The sequence below is a fragment of the Triticum aestivum genome, chromosome 2B (genome assembly GCF_018294505.1).
Source record: "Triticum aestivum cultivar Chinese Spring chromosome 2B, IWGSC CS RefSeq v2.1, whole genome shotgun sequence".
NCBI lineage: Eukaryota > Viridiplantae > Streptophyta > Magnoliopsida > Poales > Poaceae > Triticum > Triticum aestivum.
Window position 1 is genome coordinate 808,113,721 of NC_057798.1, and position 14,433 is coordinate 808,128,153.

General features: G+C 43.4%; 1 pseudogene; it reads right to left on the bottom strand.

Annotated features, from left to right (window-relative positions):
* The window catches only part of LOC123039752 (cytochrome P450 81Q32-like), a 35,614-nt pseudogene extending 27,138 nt beyond the window's left edge, over positions 1 to 8,476 (bottom strand).
* Positions 8,477 to 14,433: the final 5,957 nt, after the last annotated feature.

Here is a 14,433-nt window from a genome sequence, read left to right on the forward strand (position 1 = left end):
TGCTTTAATGTTACTTTGTTCACTGCCAAGTTCTTACACTAATTTTAGAGACACCATATTATACAGTCGTGATACTCTCACACTTAATGAAGTTTACGAAGCATTGAACTCTAAGGAGAAGATGAAATTAATGGTGCCTCATGATGGTTCGAGTTCATCCAAAGCCGAGGGATTATATGTTCATCGCAGGACAAAGGAGAAGAAATCCAATAATGGAAACAGAGGCAAAAATAAAAACGGCTACAGGGGCCGGTCTCAATCCAGAGACAAGAAGTATTGCAGATATTGCAAGAGAGACGGGCATGACATCTCAGAGTGTTTCAAGTTGCAAAATAAAGAAAAGAGGAGAGGTAACAAACAAGGTGAAAATTCTGCTAATGTTGCTCGTGATGATAGTTCCGATGATGCTCTTGTTGTTATTGCTGGATGTGCTGAGACCAATGATGAGTGGGTACGTGATACTGAATGTATTTTTCATATGTGCCCACATAGAGATTGGTTTAATACTTTTGATTCCACTGCTGCTGGTGGTTCCGTTTTGGATTTTGATAATTCACCATGCAAGATTGAAGGCATAGGTTTTGTTTGAATCAAGATGTTTGATGGCACAATCAGAACTTTGATAGATGTTCGGTATATTCCAAAGATGAAGAGAAATCTTATTTCTATGAGTGCCCTTGATGCAAGGGATATAAGTATTCAGGTGGAGATAGTGTTCTGAAGGTCACCAAAGGCTCCCTTGTTGTGACGAAACGTGACTTAAGTCCGACCAATGGTCTTTATTACCTTCGAGGTTCTACCATTTCAGGTAACCTCTGGCATATGCTTCGAGGCAACTACTCCAGTTATTTCAAAGAATTCTGATTGTGATGCTGCTAACCTTTGGCATATGCGTCTTGGACATATGAGTGAACTTGGTTTAGCAGAGTTAAATAAGAGAGGTCTTCTTCATGGATATGAACCTGGTAAATTAAAATTTTGTGAGCATTGTATCTTAGGCAAGCACAAAAGGGTGAAGTTCAACACTTCGACTCATACAACCAAAGGTATTCTTGATTATGTCCATTCTGACTTATGGGGACCATCTCAGAAGAAGTCACTAGGTGGTGCTAGTTACATGCTGGTTATTATTGATGATCATTCGAGAAAAGTATGGCCTTATTTCTTGAAGCATTCTCGGCATTTAAGGAGTGGAAAATTATGATTGAAAGACAAACTAAAAAGAAGGTAAAGATACTTCGCATTGATAATGGTATGGAATTCTATTCTAAGCAATTCAAGAATTATTGCAAGTCTGAAGGCATTGTCATACACTACACCGTTCCTTATACTCCTCAACAAAACGGTGTTGCTGAGCGTATGAACATGACCATTATTTCTAGAGCCCGTTGCATGTTGTCCAATGCAGGTTTTCATAGGCATTTTTGGGCTGAGGCCACTTCCACTTCTTGTTATCTCATTAACCGTTCACCATCTATTGCTCTTAATAAGAAAACTCCAATTGAGGTATGGTATGGTTCACCGGCTGATTATTCACAGTTCAGAGTTTTTGGTTCCACTGCTTATGCTCATGTTGATAATGGAAAATTGGAGCCTATGGCTCTTAAGTGCATCTTTCTTGGTTATAAGTCTGGTGTTAAAGGTTTTAAATTATGGAATCCTGAAACCCAAAAGGTTGCTATTAGCAGAAATGTTATTTTTAATGAATCCGCTATGTTACATGATGTTTCATCTACTAATGTTCCTGTTAAGAGTGAACAACAGGCTACTATTCAACATCCTACTATTCAGGTGGAGCATGTTATTGATTCAGGTGATACATCTGGTACTGAAATTGTTGCACATGATGAACCCGTCGTTAATGATGATCATGTCACTCCCACTCCGAATCAGCCTATTGTTCCGCCTAGTTGGAATCTTGCACGTGACAGAGTTAGGCCGGGTATTAATAAACCTGACAGGTTAATTGAAGAGTGCAATATTGTTTTGTTTTGCTTTATCTGTTGCAGAAGAAATTGAAGGTAATGCTGAGCCTTCTTCATATTCCGAGGCTATTATTTCTGGTGATAATAATAAGTGGATGACCGCTATGCATGATGAGATGGAATCACTTGAAAAGAATGGCACTTGGGATTTAGTAAGATTACCTAGAGAGAAGAAAACTATTCGTTGCAAGTGGGTTTTCAAGAGGAAAGAAGGTGTTTCTCCTAATGATGAGACAAGATATAAAGCAAGGTTAGTTGTTAAAGGTTACAGTCAGATTCTAGTTATTGACTATAACGAAGTCTTTTCTCCTGTTGTGAAGCATAGCTCTATTTGCACTTTACTCAGTATTGTTGCCATGCATGTTGAGCTTGAGCAAGTGGATGTTAAAACTGCATTTTTACATGGAGAATTAGAAGAGGATATTTATATGGAACAACCAGAAGGTTTCGTTAGTCCTGGAAAAGAAAAGCATGTTTGTAAGTTAAAGAAATCTCTTTATGGATTGAAGCAATCCCCGAGACAGTGGTACAAGAGATTTGACACCTTTATGCTCTCTCAAGGTTTCAAAAGGTCTAATTATGATAGTTGTGTTTATTTAAAAATTGTCAATAATTCAACTATTTATTTGCTCCTTTATGTTGATGATATGCTTATTGCTGCAAAGAGTGTGTCAGAGATTAATGAACTAAAGAAGCAAGTGAGTAATGAATTTGAGATGAAGGATTTGGGTGCAGCTAAGAATATACTTGGCATGGAAATATCCAGAGATAGACCGTCTGAAAAAGTATATCTAAGTCAGAAAGGATAAATTGATAAAGTTCTTCGTCATTTTAATATGCATAATGCCAAGCCGGTGAGTACTCCATTAGCTGCACACATCAAATTATCATCAGCTTTATGTCCTAAGTCAGATGCATATATTGAGTACATGTCTAGAGTTCCCTATTCGAGTGCAGTTGGCTCACTTATGTATGTCATGGTTTGTTCTGGTCCGGATATATCATATGCATTGAGTGTTGTCAGTAGATACATGGCTAATCCTGAAAAAGAGCATTGGAAAGCAGTTCAGTGGATTTTCAGATACCTGCGAGGTACTTCTAATGCTTATTTACAGTTTAGGAAAACTAGAGATGGACTTGTTGGTTTTGTTTATTCTGACTTTGCTGGTGATTTGGATAAGAGAAGATCACTCACAGGTTATGTTTTCATCACTGGTGGTTGTGCTGTGAGTTGGAGAGCAACTTTGCAGTCTATTGTGGCTTGTTCCACTACTTATACCGAGTATATGGCTATTTTTGAGGCACGCAAAGAAGCTATCTGATTGAGAGATTTATACACTGAGCTTTGTGGAGATTCATCTTCCCGTACTATATTTTCTGACAGTCAAAGTGCCATATATCTTACAAAGAATCCAATGTATCATGAGAGGACAAAGCACATTGATGTTAGATTTCATTATATTCGAGATGTTGTTGTTGAAGGCAATTTGAGGGTATGCAAGATAAGTACTCATGATAATCCTGCTGATATAATGACAAAGCCAGTTCCGACCAATAAGTTTGAGCTTTGCTCAGGCTTAGTTGGTATTTCTCACTAGTCCTATGGACTTTGACGCACAAAATGTTTATGTTGATTAGGATGGAGTTATTCACTTTCTTCAACTACTGTAGGGAATTTGGCTCAAGGTGGAGATTGTTAAATTGTGAGCCAAACTATACCGTATTGAACTAGATGTAGTACAAACGGTGTGGGCCATTGCGTTGGTAGTGACGCGTATGAGTACAACTCGTTTACTTGTCCTCCAAGGACTCTCATGTATTGCCCTCATATATACCCCATGTAATCGCACCTAAGACGGTATGTCGTCTCGTGCTTGTAATCAGGGGCGAAATTGGGCCTAGGGCAACTGGGGCTATAGCCCCAGGCGTGGCCAACAAGTGCCATTATATCCAATAGAAAATTTTCAGATTTTCACATTTATAGAGGCCCAGCCCCAGACGTGAATACCCAGCCCAGGGCCTCAGCGGCAGCCCAACTAACTAGCTCAGCAGGAAGCCACGCCCACGATATAAGTAGTGGAACAACAGACTGAACGTGGTCATTGGTCGGTTGCGATTCCAAAGGCATCGATCGATCAATAGACTGAACGATCAAAATATCCCTCGTTGATTCGGTGCCTCGTTTCATCCGCCGCCCCAGCCCCTCCCGCCCCAAGCCCCTCGATGGCTCGACAGACTGAACAATCCGGACCTGTGCTTGGCCTCGTGGCCGCATCGCACCAAGCCCCATCTGGCCATCTCCAATTCACTTGTTCTGCTCTGCCCCCACAACCAGCTATAGAGGTATTTAAAGTTGTTGTATCATCTATTTTTGCTATGGATGATTTGATCTAGGGTTCTAAATCTAGATGTTAAATTATACTATTACTTTACTCAATTTTATTTCAGTTATTTGTTAAAAGAAAACATGATAGAAATCCAAGATAAAGAAGAGACACACACACACGGACGCACGCACACACGATTGAATTTCTTTTGAAGCAAGTTCCCGCCAGCCTACATCCAACAATACCAAAATCAGCAGGAGCGGGAGCTAGTAATGCAAATAAATAAATAAATAAAACATGTGTGGAGCTTAATCCAGATGACATTAATCTTGACCCTGGTCTCCATAAACCGAATGAGGAAACGCAAGGGGCTATTACGTTTTGCACTTCTGACAATGGTATATTAAGTTTTCCCCTTTTTTTGGCACTATTCGTATGAACAATTGACTTGGTCTATGTACATTGTCTTGATTTTAAATACACGATTTTGTGTTTGCAACTCCGGTCCTTCTAATATTGCTAGTGAAGAAACGATGGCCTCAAATTAACCAATTCTTCATTAAATTTTCCCTCGTGGTAATAATGAATTCATATTTCATTTTTAATGTGAATTTTTGGTATACTTCTAACACACACTGGTATGCTTGGTATTTGACGTTATTTTTAGTCACTTAGTTTTAGCCCTAGGCTTTGAGAAATCCTGGTTCCGCCTCTGCTTGTAATGCTCCTCCTCATAATGATTGTACCTTCGTGCGTCCGTGGTTTTCTCCTACAAAGGTTTTCATGTAAAATTATGTGTCTCTGTCTTTTTTATTTCTCGTTATTATCTAACAATCGTGCTCTAAATTTATATCCTAAGAAAGTACTAATAAAATGGAAGAAGTCACGTACGTACCGCGCACAGGCCCCTGATCGTTTTATCGGTATGGACTTGTGGCTCTTTCTTCTGCAGATTGAACATGACGGAGATCATGCTTTTGCCCTCGACTTCACTAGCACTCACCGCAGCGCCACCGTCGTCCAGCTTCTGCCGCTCCGCGTCGATGAGCCGCTGCAGGAACGCGTCCCTTTTACTCACCGCAACGACGACCTTGTTCTTGTTTTCCAACACGTCAAGCCACCACATTACTGGCAGGTGGTCCCAGTACAGGTTGGCCATGCCCACAAGCGGGTTGATCTCGTCCAGCACCTTCCTGAACTCCTGTGCCTCCACGGACATGTCCGTGCCCTCCGACTCCGAACGGGTTGCCTTGGTGTGTGCGATGGTCTCCATGAGCACGCTGAGGGAGAGCTCGAAGAGCCTGTTGAATTGTACCGTTGTATGTATTGTATACACATTGTATGAGATGTGATGGTTGTTGTACCTAGGCCTAGTCTTCCGCCATGACCACGCCATCCACTCCCTGCATGTAGGGAGTTAGGCTACGTGCCGCTGTGTATATGTAACAGACTGCTCAATGGAATAGACGTGAGACTAATTTCACCATTCATCTTGGTATCAGAGCTCAGGCCTCTCCCCTCCTATGTCGACCAGCCCTCCCTCCTCTCCCGTCGACGGCAGCCTCGGCCACACCCCCTCTGCCGATGCCGGCGGCCTCGGCCAACACCCCTCTGCCGGTAACCTCGCCGCCGCAGCTGCCGCCTCTAAGCGCCCACGCGCTTCGCTAACCCCGGATCTCTCCAACTCCGGTGGCCTGCCTCTCGCCACGTCCCCACCCAACCCTATTCCCCCGATCCCTCTTTCCGTGCCAACCACCACTCCACCTCCCGGCAGCCTTCCTCCGAGCATCACCGGGGTCATCGACTTTAAGTTGGCCCTGGATGGGACTAACTTCACTCGCTGGCGCAACTACTTCAACCACCTCTTCGTGCTAAATCCGATACATGTGCCACTTTGCAGCGTTTCTTTGCGTTTATCCTTACTCAATTTCATGTGCTTGTGCAATGTTTGCAGTGTGACAATGGCGGTGAATTTCTTTCCACTAACCTTCGTGAGTTCTTCTCTACTAACGGCATCGTTTTCTGTCTCACGTGCCCGCACACGTCTCCCCAAAACGGCAAGGCCGAACGGTTCATCCGTACCACCAACGACGTCATTCGCACGCTCCTCTTCCAAGCATGCCTACCGCCGCCCTTTTGGGTCGAAGCACTCCATACCGCCACCACCCTGCTCAACATTCGCCCCTCCCGTGGTGTCCACTTCTTTACACCCCACTTTCTTCTCTACGGCATCCACCCAACATACCACCATCTACGGACTTTCGGCTGCTTGTGCTTCCCAAACATCTCTGCCACCGCGCCGCACAATCTATCGCCACGCTCCATGAAGTGTGTGTTCATTGGCTACCCTCGCGAGCAGAAAGGCTACCGATGTTTCGACCTGTCCACCCGCAAGGTCATCACCTCTCGCCACGTTGTTTTTGATGAAAACTGTTTTCCGTATGACTCTGCTGCCGACCAGCTCCACCATTCATCTGAGCCTCCCCCTCAGCTGGACATGCGGGGACACCGTCGCCGACCTGTACAAGCGCCGCACCATGGCGCGCACCTCACCGGCGATGACGCCTGACATGGAGCTGACCCGCTGCACGGACAGCAGATGCACGGCCGCCACATGGCGGAGGGTTCACCAGTGCGGGCCGTAGCTGGTCGCGGCAAGCATTGAGAAGTCCATGGACACGAACCGCCACGAGGGGATCTTCGGGCGGTCGGCCAAGGCCACGTCGTGCTCGGTGAAGCACTCCCTGGAACACGCCGCCGAGGACACAACCACCGCGCTGCAAGAGCCTAGGCGAAGTGAGAACACGGGTCTGTAGCGCGCTGCCAGGCGGCATAGCGCGGCGTGGATTGGCTGCTTCACGAGATGGAGGTGGCCTAGAAACGGGATGGCCCGAGGGCTCGGCAGATCGCCCTTGTGGTTCTTCTTCTTCTTCTTCTTCTTGCCTAGGAGATAGTGGAGCAGGAAGACCAAGGCGCCTTATCCATGAATGAAAGTTACCACTATGAAGAAGTTACCATAAAATTTGGTTGTTGGCACTACATGATCGCTATTAATAACCGACAATAATATTTGGCGGTTAACACTACATGACCCATATTAATGAAGACATATGCTTTCATAAGGTCTATCCCTGGCGCAGCCATATATTTTTCGATTTCTTTCTCTCAGCCCGACAGGTAGGACCCACTCCTCTATAGCAGAGAAACAAAACCGTATAGGTAAATAAACCAGACACCAACCAGCGGAGAAAACCTCAAAAAATAACCTACGTGGCACCCCAAGTCACCACAAAATTAATTGGGGGGAAATTCGGCGGGGGTAAAATGTGGTACAGTGCATCAATACGGTATAAATTGAAAAGATACATAAAAGTTGTCACATGTGAAACATGGTAAAAAGTGGAATTTACTCTAATAGAAAAGATAGATTATAGCCTATTTCTCTTATTCCTACCACATTTTGCTTTTACTCCCTACGTTCCAAAATAGATGACCCAACTTTGTACTAACTTCAATAAAGTTAGTATAAAGTTGGGTCATCTATTTTGAAACGGAGGGAGTAGTATATAATACTCCGTTCGATCCATATAAATGTATCTAACACTAAGACGCATCTACATGCATCCATATTTAGACAAATTTAATTAAGACAAATAATATGAACCGGAGGGAGTATAATGTAATAGATAGATAGATAGATAGATTCTCAAGAGCGAGGAAGATACCATGTCTTGGGTGAGTACTATTCTTGCAGTATACTACTTCCTCATGTTTGTATGCATTATTGGCTGATGTTACCAAAAAAAACTTCTTATAGATATCAAAACAGGCCAACCTTGGCTGTCATTCCAAGTTCCAATGAATTTTAAGTGCTTGCCTCCACATAGCAAGTCACTTCCTCCATTCGGGTTAGTAAGACCCCTACACCCATTTTGGACCAAACATACCGATTTTGAGACCTAGTTACTAGTGGCGGTTGCCCTTCCTCCACGGATGACCTACTAGCGATGGCGGGAGATCTGTGGTGGGCGCCGCTGATAGCTTCGGCTGCCACTGATGGCATTTTAGCGTCCGCCACTGCTGGGCATTCCTGCGGTAGTCGCACTTCCAATGGGAAGCACCGTTGATCTCCAGGGGCGGTGACCTTATCTTCGAGGGCACCATTGTCAGGGAGGAGGTCTGATTAGAGACAGATGGGGCGGGGGGGGGGGGGGGGGGTTCTTTTCTTTTTCTCTTTAATTTTCTGGGTAGATTCCAAATGTAAGGAATGGTGCAAAGCTGACGTGGCTCAGCAGTCAAAATCGTTTCCTTGAGTCAAAACCGGGCGGGGATTGATTTATGAACTTGGTGGTTAGTTGAGGGTTGAATCTTAAAAATAATGGAAACTACAGAATTGTAATGTGGACTTCTCTTGAAGAATTCATTCCTAACAGCATGAAGATCCTTCCTGCATGGTATTTCATCCTGCTGGCACGCAGCCGGGGGCTAAAGAATGGGCATTAAGGTCAGTTTCCTAGTCGTTACGAGCAATATCACGGACCGAGTCACTACAGTATCATGGAATGAGTCACTATATTAAACCAGACCGAGTCGCTACAGTATCACAGACCCTATGGTGTGCCATAATGGTCCGGGCTTGGAGAAGGCGTCACATAGGAGCTCTCTCTCCGACCTCTAGCCGTGCCAGAGCGTCTCTCGTTGTAGTGTGGTACAACAGGGCTGATCAGCAATGCCAGGTGGTGGAGGATGGCGAAGACCAGACCAAGGCGATGATGTAGGATTTGGCCCAAAATCAGCTGGTGGTGCTTGTTGGGGAACGCAGTAATTTCAAAAAAATTCCTACGATCACGCAAGATCTATCTAGGTGATGCATATCAACGAGAGGGGAGAGTGTTATCTATGTATCCTCTTGGAACAAAAGCGGAAGCGTTATGACAACGTGATTGATGTAGTCGTACGTCTTCACGATCCGACCGATCCTAACACCGAAGGTACGACACCTCTGCGATCTGCACACTTCAGCTTGGTGGCGTCCCACACTACTAGGAAAAGGCATACTAATGGCGCACCAGTTTTGCGTACTAATGGCGCACTACTGGTGCGCCATTAGTATCATGCCACTAGTATTTTTTACTAATGGCGCACCGCTGGTGCGCCATTAGTATCTGGTATACTAATGGCGCACCACATAGAAGTGCGCCATTAGTAACAATTTTTTTCAATTTTTTTTAGAAATTTGTTTTCCAAATTTTTTCAATTTTTTTCTTAATCTCAGGTCACTATGCTTAATCTCAGGTCAAATCGCACTCCGTGGTCAAACTTCCCAAAAGGTCACCCATCCTCACACTACTCCCGTCCAAGCACGCTTAACTTCAGAGTTCTATCCAACCCCAGCAACAGCTCACTTCACAGGCACTTGTTAACATATCTAGCATATCAATCCTATTATACCTTGTTGATGTCTAGGACTTTGTTCATGTTCATGACTATGATGAAATTTTGGAAAAATATTTCAAACTTCTCGGTCATATTACGTATCATTTTTTGAAAAAAATTCAAAAAAAAAATTCAAAACCAATTTTTTTTCCTGTTACTAGTGGCGCACCACATCCACGGTGCGCCACTAGTAATTTTGAATTTTTTTGCCGCTAGATCTTGAAAGCCCCGTAACTTTTTTTCTGTTAGGTTTTTGGGGATTTTGAAAATTTGGATGTAACTTTTCGAGTAGATGATTTTTCATATAAAAAACTTTTTAATCCGAGTTCGTATGCAAAAGTTATGCCCATTTTACAAATTTCCGGAGAGTTTTTGCAAATAAACTCGAAATTCATATTTGTAAATTTCCCCAACAAATAGACCACATATCACATGGGAAACTTATTTTCTTTTATTTTTTTGACATCTCCATCATTTTCTTTTAGTTTTTTCAAAACTAAAAAGGCGGTCCAGGGGGTGCATTCGGTGTTGGGCCAAGTTAGTAATGGCACACTGTGGGGTGGTGCGCCATTACTAGTTAAACTAGTAATGGCGCACCACCCCACGGTGCGCCATTAGTAGTTTTGAATATTTTTTAAAAAAAATTGAATTTTTTTTTAATTTTCTTTTTAAAAAAAACTTAGTAATGGCGCACCAGTGGACAGGACGCCATTACTAGTTAAAACTAGTAATGGCGCACTATCCACAGGTGCGCCATTACTAACAATTTTTTTTAATTTTTTTTTACTTTTTATCCAAACTACTAATGGCGCACGGTGGGTGTGGTGCGCCATTACTATGTCAACTAGTAATGGCGCACCACACACCAGGTGCGCCATTAGTAACAATTTTTTTTCAAAACTTCTAATGGTGCACCACACACCAGGTGCACCATTAGTAATATATTACTAATGGCGCACCTGTATGTGGTGCGCCATTGCTATATACTAATGGCGCACCACACATGTGGTGCACCATTAGTGTCCATTTCATCTATATCCGTTTTCCTAATAGTGCCACTAACTCTAGATCCAGCTGAGGTTGAGGGAGAATTTCGTCAGCACGACGGCATGGTGATGGTGATGATGAAGTTACCGCCGCAGGGCTTCGCCTAAGCACTGCAACGATATGACCGAGGTGGACTATGGAGGGGGGCACCGCACACGGCTAAGACAACTGTTAACTTGTGTTTTCTAGGGTGCCCCCTGTCCCCGTATATAAAGGAGCAAGGGGGAGGCTGACTGGCCCTCCTGGGGCTCGGCCCAAGTAGGATTCCTACTAGGAATCCTATCCCTAGCTAGTAGGTTTCCAACAAGGGAAGGGAGGGGGAGGAAGGAGAAGGAGAGAGGGAGAAGGAAAGGGGGGCGCCGCCCCCACTTCCCTAGTCCAATTCGGACCCAAAGGGTAGCGCGTAGCGTGCCCTAGCCGCCCCCTCTCTCTCCACTAATGCCCATGTGGCCCATTATTTTCCCCGGCGGGTTCCGGTAACCCTCCGGCATACTGGTTTTATCTGAAACTTATCCAGAACATTTTTCGTGTTCGAATATAGTCGTCCAATATATCAATCTTTATGTCTCGACCATTTCGAGACTCCTCATCATGTCCGTGATCACATCCGGTACTGCGAACAACCTTCGGTACATCAAAACACATAAGCTCATACTACCGATCATCACCGAACATTAAGCGTGAGGACCCTACGGGTTCGAGAACTATGTAGACATGACCGAGACTCACTTCCGGTCAATAACCAATAGTGAAACCTGGATGCTCATATTGGTTCCTACATATTCTACGAAGATCTTTATCGGTCAAACCGCATAACAACATACGTTGTTCCCTTTGTCATCGGTATGTTAATTGCCCGAGATTCGGTCGTCGGTATCTCAATACCTAGTTCAATCTCGTTACCGGCAAGTCTCTTTACTGGTTCCGTAATGCATCATCCCACAACTAACTCATTAGTCACATTGCTTGCAAGGCTTATAGTGATGTGCATTACCGAGAGGGCCCAATGATACCTCTCCGAAACACGGAGTGACAAATCCTAATCTCGATCTATGCCAACCCAACAAGCACCATCGAAGACACCTGTAGAGCATATTTATAATCACCCAGTTATGTTGTGACATTTGGTAGCACACTAAGTGTTCCTCCGGTATTCGGGAGTTGCATAATCTCATAGTCATAGTAACATGTATAAGTCATGAAGAAAGCAGCAACAATAAACTCAACAATCATAGTGATATGGTAACGGATGGGTCAAGTCAATCACATCATTCTCTAAGTCAAGTAGATGCATACTAGTGACACTCTGTTTGTCTATGTATTCACACATGTACTAAGTTTCCAGTTAATACAATTCTAGCATGAATAATAAACATTTATCATGACATAAGGAAATATGAATAAAAACTTATTATTGCCTCTATGGCATATTTCCTTCAGTCTCCACTTGCACTAGAGTAAATAATTTAGATTACATTGTAATGATTCTAACACCATGGAGTCTTGGTGCTGATCATGTTTTGCTCGTGAGAGAGGCTTGGTCAACGAGTCTGCGACATTCAGATCCATATGTATCTTGCAAAGTTCTATGTCCTCTTCCGACACAGGCAAGAACCCTTTCTTTTACCGATCCATTTTGAACTTCTTCAAAATCTTACCAAGGTATGTGCTTTGTGAAAGTCCAATTAAGTGTCTTGATCTATCTCTATAGATCTTGATGCCCAATATATAAGCAGCTTCACCGAGGTCTTTCATTGAAAAATTCTTATTCAAGTATCCTTTTATGCTATCCAGAAATACTGTATTATTTCCAATCAGCAATATGTCATCCACATATAATATTAAAAATGCTACAGAGCTCCCACTCACTTTCTTGTAAATACAGGCTTCTCCAAAAGTCTGTGTAAAACCATATGTCTTGATCACACTATCAAAACGTTTATTCCAACTCTGAGAGGCTTGCACCAGTCCATAAATGGATCGCTGGAGCTTGCACACTTTGTTAGCATCCTTTGGATCGACAAAACCTTCTGGTTGCATCATATACTACTCTTCTTCCAGAAATCCATTCAGGAATGCAGTTTTGACATCCATTTGCCAAATTTCGTAATCATAAAATGCGGCAATTGCTAACATGATTTGGACAGACTTAAGCATCGCTACAGGTGAATAAGTCTCATCGTAGTCAACTCCTTGAACTTGTCGAAAACCTTTCGCAACAAGTCGTGCTTTGTAGACAGTAACATTACCGTTAGCGTCAGTCTTCTTCTTGAAGATCCATTTATTCTCGATGGATAGCCGATCATCGGGCAAGTCAACCAAAGTCCACAATTTATTCTCATACATGGATCCCATCTCAGATTTCATGGCCTCAAGCCATTTTGCAGAATCTGGGCTCATCATCGCTTCCTCATAGTTTGTAATTTCATTATGGTCTAGTAACATGACGTCCAGAACAAGATTACCGTACCACTCTAGTGCGGATCTTACTCTAATTGACCTACGAGGTTCAGTAGTAACTTGATCTGAAGTTTCGTGATCACTATCATTAGCTTCCTCACTAATTGGTGTAGTAGTCACAGGAACTAATTTCTGTGATGAACTATTTTCCAATTCGGGAGAAGGCACAGTTACCTCATCAAGTTCTACTTTCCTCCCACTCACTTCTTTCGAGAGAAACTCCTTCTCAAGACCATTCTTAGCAAGGAATATCTTGCCTTCGGATCTGTGATAGAAGGTGTGCCCAACAGTCTCCTTTGGGTATCCTATGAAGACACATTTCTCCGATTTGGGTTCGAGCTTATCAGTTTGAAGCTTTTTCACATAAGCATCGCAGCCCCAAACTTTAAGAAACGACAACTTGGTTTTATTGTCAAACCACGGTTCATATGGTGTCGTTTCAACGGACTTAGATGGTGCCCTATTTAACGTGAATGCAGCCATTTCTAAAGCATAACCCCAAAATGATAGTGGTAAATCAGTAAGAGACATCATAGATCGCACCATATCTAATAAAGTGCGGTTACGACGTTCGGACACACCATTATGCTGTGGTGTTCCGGGTGGCGTGAGTTGCGAAACTATTCCGCATTGTTTCAAATGAAGATCAAACTCGTAACTCAAATATTCTCCTCCACGATCAGATTGTAGAAACTTTATTTTTTTGTTACGATGATTTTCTACTGAACCTCGTTATTCCCTTGTTAATACAATTCTAGCATGAATAATAAACATTTATCATGATATAAGGAAATATAAATAACAACTTTATTATTGCCTCTAGGGCATATTTCCTTCAGTGCTGTAGATGTACATGCAGATTCTGCAAGCGGTAAACTAGCTAGCGTTGCCGCTGGGTCATGCAGCACCGCTGGCCAAGAAGGTGGAGTGTTGCACCCTCTTCTTCTTCGACACCGAGGAGAGGCAGCTGCACAACAGCAAGGACCTCCTCGACGCCGAAGACACATCCTCAGCCTCCTCAATATCGTCCACCTCCCTTAGAGAGGAAGTACGTAGCCAAGTCCTAACCTCGCGGGTAGCTCAAAACCATACAGATACTACGGAACCATAACAAATAAAAATTCTCCGCATGACTTCAAATTGTACCTTTTGACTTTGCTATCACTGAATGTTGTTGA